This window comes from Aegilops tauschii, chromosome 7, assembly GCF_002575655.3.
Source record: "Aegilops tauschii subsp. strangulata cultivar AL8/78 chromosome 7, Aet v6.0, whole genome shotgun sequence".
Classification (NCBI taxonomy): domain Eukaryota; kingdom Viridiplantae; phylum Streptophyta; class Magnoliopsida; order Poales; family Poaceae; genus Aegilops; species Aegilops tauschii.
The window spans coordinates 599458262-599466605 of record NC_053041.3 but is presented as its reverse complement, the minus strand read 5'-3'; positions in this window follow the sequence as shown (position 1 = coordinate 599466605).

Below are 8344 nucleotides of genomic sequence, written 5' to 3'. Positions count from 1 at the left end.
AAGCGTCTTGATCTATCTCTATAGATCTTGATGCTTAATATGTAAGAAGCTTCACCGATGTCTTTCTTTGAAAAAACTCCTTTCAAACACTCCTTTATGCTTTTCCAGAAAATTCTACATCATTTCCGATCAACAATATCTCATTCACATATACTTATTAGAAAGGTTGTAGTGCTCCCACACTTTCTTGTAAATACAGGCTTCACCACAAGTCTATATAAAACCATATGCTTTGATCACACTATCAAAGCGTATATTCCAACTCCGAGAGGCTTGCACCAGTCCATAAATGGATCGCCGGAGCTTGTACACTTTGTTAGCACCTTTAGGATCAACAAAACCTTCTGGTTGCATCATATACAACTCTTCTTTCAAATATCCATTAAGGAATGCAGTTTTGACATCCATTTGCCAAATTTCATAAAATGCGGCAATTACTAACATGATTCGAACAGACTCTAAGCATCGATACGAGTGAGAAAATCGCATCGTAGTCAACATCTTGAATTTGTTGAAAACCTTCTGCAACAATTCAAACTTTGTAGATAGTAACACTACTATCAGCGTCCGTCTTCCTCTTGAAGATCCATTTATTCTCAATGGCTCACCGATCATCGGGCAAGTCAATCAAAGTCCATACTTTGTTCTCATACATGGATCCCATCTCAGATTTCATGGCCTCAAAGCATTTCGTGGAATCTGGGCTCATCATCGCTTCCTCATGGTTCGTAGGTTCGTCATGGTCTAGTAACATGATTCCCAGAATAGGATTACCATACCACTCTGGTGCGGAACATATTCTGTTTGACCTACGAGGTTCGATAGTAACTTGATCTAAAGTTTCATGATCATCATCATTAACTTTCTCACTAATTGGTGTAGGCATCACTGGAACTGTTTTCTGTGATGAACTACTTTCCTATTTAGGAGCAGGTACAATTACCTCATCAAGTTCTACTTTCCTCCCACTCACTTCTTTCGAGAGAAACTCCTTCTCTAGAAAGGATCCATTCTTAGCAACGAATATCTTGCCTCCGGATCTGTGATAGAAACCCAACAGTTTCCTTTGGGTATCCTATGAAGACGCATTTCTCCGATTTGGGTTTGAGCTTATCAGGTTGAAGGTTTTTCACATAAGCATCGCAACCCCAAACTTTAAGAAACGACAGCTTTGGTTTCTTGCCAAACCACAGTTCATATTTTGTCGTCTCAACAGATTTAGACGGTGCCCTATTTAATGTGAATGCAGCTGTCTCTAATGCATAACCCCAAAACGATAGTGATAAATCGGTAAGAGACATCATAGACCGCACCATATCTAATAAAGTACGGTTGTGACGTTCGGACACACCATTACGCTGTGGTGTTCCAGGTGGCGTGAGTTGCGAAACTATTCCGCATCATTTCAAATGAAGACCAAACTCGTAACTCAAATATTCGTCTCTGCGATCAGATCGTAGAAACTTTATTTTCTTGTTACGATGATTTTCCACTTCACTCTGAAATTCTTTGAACTTTTCAAATGTTTCAGACTTATGTTTCATCTAGTAGATATACCCATATCTGCTCAAATCATCTGTGAAGGTCAGAAAATAATGATACCCGCCGCGAGCCTCAATACTCATCGGATCGCATACATCAGTATGTATTATTTCCAATAAGTCAGTTGCTCGCTCCATTGTTCCGGAGAACGGACTCTTAGTCATCTTGGCATGAGGCATGGTTCGCAAGCATCAAGTGATTCCAAAAGCCCGTCAGCATGGAGTTTCTTCATGCGCTTTACAGCAATATGACCTAAACGGAAGTGCCACAAATATCTTGCACTATCATTATCAACTTTCCATCTTTTGGCATCAATATTATGAATATGTGTATCACTACGATCGAGATTCAATAAACCATTCACCTTGGGTGTATGACCACATAAGGTTTTATTCATGTAAACAGAATAACAATTATTCTTTGACTTAAATGAATAACCGTATTGCAATAAATATGATCCAATCATATTATGCTCAACGCAAACACCAAATAACATTCATTTTAGGTTCAACACTAACCCCGAAGGTAAAAGGGAGTGTTCGATGGTGATCTTATCAACCTTGGAATCACTTCCAACACACATCGCCACCTTGCCCTCAACTAGTCTTTGTTCATTTTGTAACTCCTGTTTCGAATTACTAATCATAGCAACTGAACCAGTATCAAATACCCAGGGGCTACTATGAACACTAGTAAAGTACACATGTATATCATATATACTTTTGTTCACTTTGCCACCCTTCTTATCTGCCAAGTATTTGGGGCAGTTCCGCTTCCAGTGACCTTTTCCTTTGCAGTAGAAGCACTCAGTTTCTGGCTTGGGTCTAGTTTTGGGTTTCTTCATGGGAGTGGCAACTTGTTTGCCATTCTTCTTGAAGTTCCCTTTCTTTCCCTTGCCCTTTTACTTGAAACTAGTGGTCTTGTCAATCATCAACATTTGATGCATTTCTTGATTTCTACCTTCGTCGATTTCAACATCACGAAGAGCTCGGGAATCATTTTCGTCATCCCTTGCATATTATAGTTCATCACGAAGTTCCAATAACTTGGTGATAGTGACTAGAGAACTCTATCAATCACTATTTTATCTGGAAGATTAACTCCCACTTGATTCAAGCGATTGTAGTACTCAAACAATTTGAGCCCATGCTCACTGGTTGAGCTATTCTCCTCCATCTTGTAGGCAAAGTACTTGTCAGAGGTCTCATACCTGTCGACTCGCGCATGAGTTTGAAATACCAATTTCAGCTCTTGGAACATCGTATATGCTCTGTGGCGTTCAAAACGTTTTTGAAGTCACGGTTCTAAGCCGTAAAGCATGGCGCACTAAACTATCAAGTAGTTATCATACCGAGCTTGCCAAACATTCATAACGTCTGTATCTGCTTCTGCAATAGGTCTGTCACCTAGCGGTGCATCAAGGACATAATTCTTCTGTGCAGCAATGAGGATAATCCTCATATCATGGACCTAGTCCGCATCATTGCTACTATCATCGTTCATAGTTTTTCTCTAGGAACATATCAAAAATAAACGGGGAGCTACATCGCGAGCTATTGATCTACAACATAGTTATGCAAATACTACCAGGACTAATTTCATGATCAATTAAAGTTCAATTAATCATATTACTTAAGAACTCCCACTTAGATAGACATCCCTCTAATCATCTAAGTGATCACGTGATCCATATTAACTAAATCATGTCCGATCATCACATGAGATGGAGTAGTTTTCAATGGTGAACATCACTATGTTAATCATATCTACTATATGATTCACGCTCGACCTTTCGGTCTCAGTGTTCCGAGGCCATATCTGCATATGCTAGGCTCGTCAAGTTTAACCCGAGTATTCTGCGTGTGCAAAACTGGCTTGCACCCGTTGTATGTGAACGTAGAGCTTATCACACCCGATCATCACGTGGTGTCTCGGCACGACGAACTTTCGCAACGGTGCATACTCAGGGAGAACACTTGTACCTTGAAATTTAGTGAGAGATCATCTTATAATGCTACCGCCGAACTAAGCAAAATAAGATGCATAAAGGATAAACATCACATGCAATCAATATAAGTGATATGATATGGCCATCATCATCTTGTGTGTTTGACCTCCATCTCCAAAGCACCGTTATGATCACCATCGTCACCGGCGCGGCACCATGATCTCCATCGTAGCATCGTTGTCGTCTTGCCAACTATTGCTTCTACGACTATCGCTACCGCTTAGTGATAAAGTAAAAACAATTACAGGGCGAGTGCATTGCATACAATAAAGCGACAACCATATGGCTCCTGCCAGTTGCCGATAACTCTGTTACAAAACATGATCATCTCATACAATAAAATTTAGCATCATGTCTTGACCATATCACATCACAGCATACCCTGCACAAACAAGTTAGACGTCCTCTACTTGTTGTTGCAAATTTTACGTGGCTGCTACGGGCTGAGCAAGAACCGTTCTTACCTACGCATCAAAACCACAACAATTTTCGTCAAGTGTGCTGTTTTAACATTCAACAAGGACCATGCGTAGTCACACTCGATTCAACTAAAGTTGGAGAAACTGACACCCGCCAGCCACCTGTGTGCAAATCACGTCGGTAGAACCAGTCTCGCGTAAGTGTACGCGTAATGTCGGTCTGGGCCGCTTCATCCAACAATACTGCCGAATCAAAGTATGACATGCTGGTAAGCAGTATGACTATTATCGCCCACAACTCCTTGTGTTCTACTTGTGCATATAACATCTACGCATAGACCTGGCTATGATGTCACTGTTGGGGAACGCAGTAATTTCTAAAAAATTCCTACGCACACGCAAGATCCATCTAGGTGATGCATAGCAACGAGAGAGTGTTGTCCACGTACCCTCATAGACCGAAAGAGGAAGCGTTATGACAGCGCGGTTGATGTAGTCATACGTCTTCACGATCCGACCGATCCTAGCACCGAAAGTACGACACCTCCACGATCTGCACACGTTCAGCTCGATGACGTCCCACGAATTCTAGATCCAGCTGAGTGTCGAGTGAGAGCTTCATCAGCACGACGACGTGATGACGGTGATGATGAAGTTACCGACGCAGGGCTTCGCCTAAGCACTGCAATGATTTGACCGAGGTGGAAATCTGTGGAGGGGGGCACCGCACACGGCTGAAAACAATCAACTTGTGTGTTCTAGGGTGCCCCTTGCCCGCGTATATAAAGGAGCAAGGAGGGAGGCCGGCCGGCCCTTGGGGCGCGCCAAGGAGGGAGGAATCCTACTCCTAGTAGCAGTAGGATTCCTCCTTTCCTAGTCCTACTAGGAGGGGGAAGGAAGGAGGAGAGGGAGAAGGAAAGGGCGGCACCGCCCCCCCCCTTCCCTAGTCCAATTCGGACCCAAGGGGGAGGGGGCACGCAGCCTGCCCTAGCCGCCCCTCTCTCTCTCCACTAAGGCCCATGTGGCCCATTAGTTCCCCGGGGGGTTCCGGTAACCCACCGGCACTCCGGTTTTATCCGAAACTTCCCGGAACTCTTCCGGTGTCCGAATATAGTCTTCCAATATATCAATCTTTATGTCTCGACCATTTCTAGACTCCTCGCCATGTCCGTGATCACATACGGGACTCTGAACAACCTTCGGTACAACAAAACACATAAACTCATAATACCGATCGTCACCGAACATTAAGCGTGCGGACCCTACGGGTTCGAGAACTATGTAGACATGACCGAGACTCATCTCCGGTCAATAACCAATAGCGGAACCTGGATGCTCATATTGGCTCCTACATATTCTACGAAGACCTTTGTCGGTCAAACCGCATAACAACATACGTTGTTCCCTTTGTCATCGGTATGCTACTTGCCCGAGATTCGATCGTCGGTATCACCATACCTAGTTCAATCTCGTTACCAGCAAGTCTCTTTACTCGTTCTGTAATGCATCATCCCGCAACTAACTCATTAGTCACATTGCTTGCAAGGCTTATAGTGATGTGCATTACCGAGAGGGCCCAGAGATACCTCTCCGATACACGGAGTGACAAATCCTAATCTCGAACTATGCCAACTCAACAAACACCATCGGAGACACCTGTAGAGCATCTTTATAATCACCCAGTTATGTTGTGACGTTTGATAGCACACTAAGTGTTCCTCCGGTATTCGTGAGTTGCATAATCTCATAGTCAGAGGAACATGTATAAGTCATGAAGAAAGCAATAGCAATAAAACTCAACGATCATAATGCTAAGCTAACGGATGGGTCTTGTCTATCACATCATTCTCTAATGATGTAATATGTAATCCCATTCATCAAATTACAACACATGTCTATGGTTAGGAAACATAACCATCTTTGATTAACGAGCTAGTCAAGTTGAGGCATACTAGGGACACTCTGTTTTGTCTATGTATTCACACATGCACTAAGTTTCTGGTTAATACAATTCTAGCATGAATAATAAACATTTATCATGATATAAGGAAATATAAATAACAACTTTATTATTGCCTCTAGGGCATATTTCCTTCAGAGTTGTGTATTTCAATATTGAGCTTCCTCAAATGCTCGAGGATGTGAGCAAGCAAGTTCGATGCACACCTATTTAGTTACATTAGGAGAGCTTCTATTCACTTATAGCTCTAGTGCATCCATTGCATGGCAATCCCTACTCCTTGCATCAATCGATTGTAAGGTATCTTTATTGCCTAACGATTAGCTACATCGGTCTAAGACTTTCTCAATTTTTGTCTTCTTATAAAGACACCATCATTACTCTATTTTTCATCCAAAGTGTGAAGACTAATGCTTGTGACTTGAGCATTGCGTGAAGTGTTGGGTAGCCGAAAAGGACTCGTCATGGATTCAGTTACTTGACTAAAGCTCTGAGTTGCGTTATGATTAGATCTTTGAGTGTGATAAATCCTTGAGCGACTAGGGAAATGAATATGATACATACGAGTATTGATTGGTATCACATGAAAACATTAATCCATGAAAAGGAATAGTAATTTCTTTTTACACATTTTGATGTTACTTGCTTGTTATCAACTATAGATTATTGCTTTGAATCACATTTCTCTTGAGTTCACACCACATTACATCATTTGATCAAGATTATGCTAGGTAGCATTGCACATTAAAAATTATTTTTGTTTATCATTTACCTACTCGATGAGGAGCAGAAATTAAGCTTGGGGATGTTGATACATCTCAAATGTGTTTATAATTTTTCATTGTTCCATGTTATTACATTATCACTTTTATATACTTTTTATACCAATTTATACTATTTTTCTGGACTGACCTATTAATTTAGTGGACAATGCCAGTACATGTTTTCTGCTTGTTTTTTTTTTGCCTACACACTCGATTATCCAGCACTGCCATGGTATCCATCTATTCACACTCCTAACTGTGCCTACTCAGTCAAACTAATTTTCCTACTCACTTTGCTGCCAAACCGAAACCCTAGCCATGCAACTCAAATCGAGAGGGGATGAACTCACCGATAAATTTGTAGAGAGGAGAAAGAAGCGGGAGGGGATGAACTCACTAATGTCGTCCACAACCGATGCAGCCTGCCGTCTCCGTCGCCGACGACGAAACCGTAGAGGTGCAAATCAACTCGGGATGATCCTACCGATGCAAATCAAAGGAAATGTAATGGGTGTACAGATAGGGCAGTGAGAGGGGGAGTTTTAAATGTTTACCTCAGCCTTGGAGCCCACGGGAATCGGCCGACGACGAGCATCGACAAAGGGAATCGAGCGTCAGCGCACGCGCGCGCGCGCAGAGAGAGAGAGCTATTGTTTTAGCAAATAGAGATAGAACTGTTGCAAGTGGGTCGTTGCCCCTCCGTTTGACCCAGTGCTACCCACGCACTCTTGGGCTAGGCCCAATAGGCCAAGGCCATTGCCCTTGACTAGACTTTATAAAAATGTCACAAAACTTATTATATAAATAAGTACAATTTTATAATATAACTATAATATTATAAAAATATCTGCAACATTATAAAAAAGTAAAAAAAATATTATTACTTTAAATATTACGTAAAAATGTAATCATTTCCAATTACAATATTCTTCTTTTATAAAAAATAACTACAACATTTTTTGAATAATATAATATAAAATGTTTACCATCTAAAAAATAAAAAAAGGTTAAACAATTGACAGATTCAAAATATATTATCAAAATTTTACCATTTCCAATTACAATATTCTTAGTTTAAAATAAATTAACTAAATTTATTTGACTAATATAATATTTTTTTCACTATTTAAAAAATAAAAAGGTGAAACAATTGAAAGACTCAAAATATATTATAAAAATGTCACTATTTCCAATTATAATATTTTTACTTTAATAATATTAACTAGAATATTTTACTAATATAATATAAAAATGTTCACTATTTAAAAAATAAAGAGTAAAAGAATTAAGAATAAATAATTGCAAATAAAACTAATTCCAAAAATAATAGTGGTGATGTGGCAATACATATCTCGCCAGAAGATAACATAATAGTGGTGGCGGTTGATGTTATGGCACGTCACCACTAAGTTACGCCTTGTCCCAACTGTGGTTCCCACCTTCATGCGGCGTTCAAAAATGTGTCAATGCGACCACTGTTATCTTAGTGATGTCGTACCAAATAGTGCAACACCACCCCTATTTGAAAATATAGTGGTTTCCTTGATTAAAAATGGAATGCCACCAACTAAAGTTGTGGCTAGCCATTTCTCTACTAGTGCCTCCCGAAGCAAGGCCAGCCGGCCGCGCCTCCAAATGCCGAGGGGCCCCG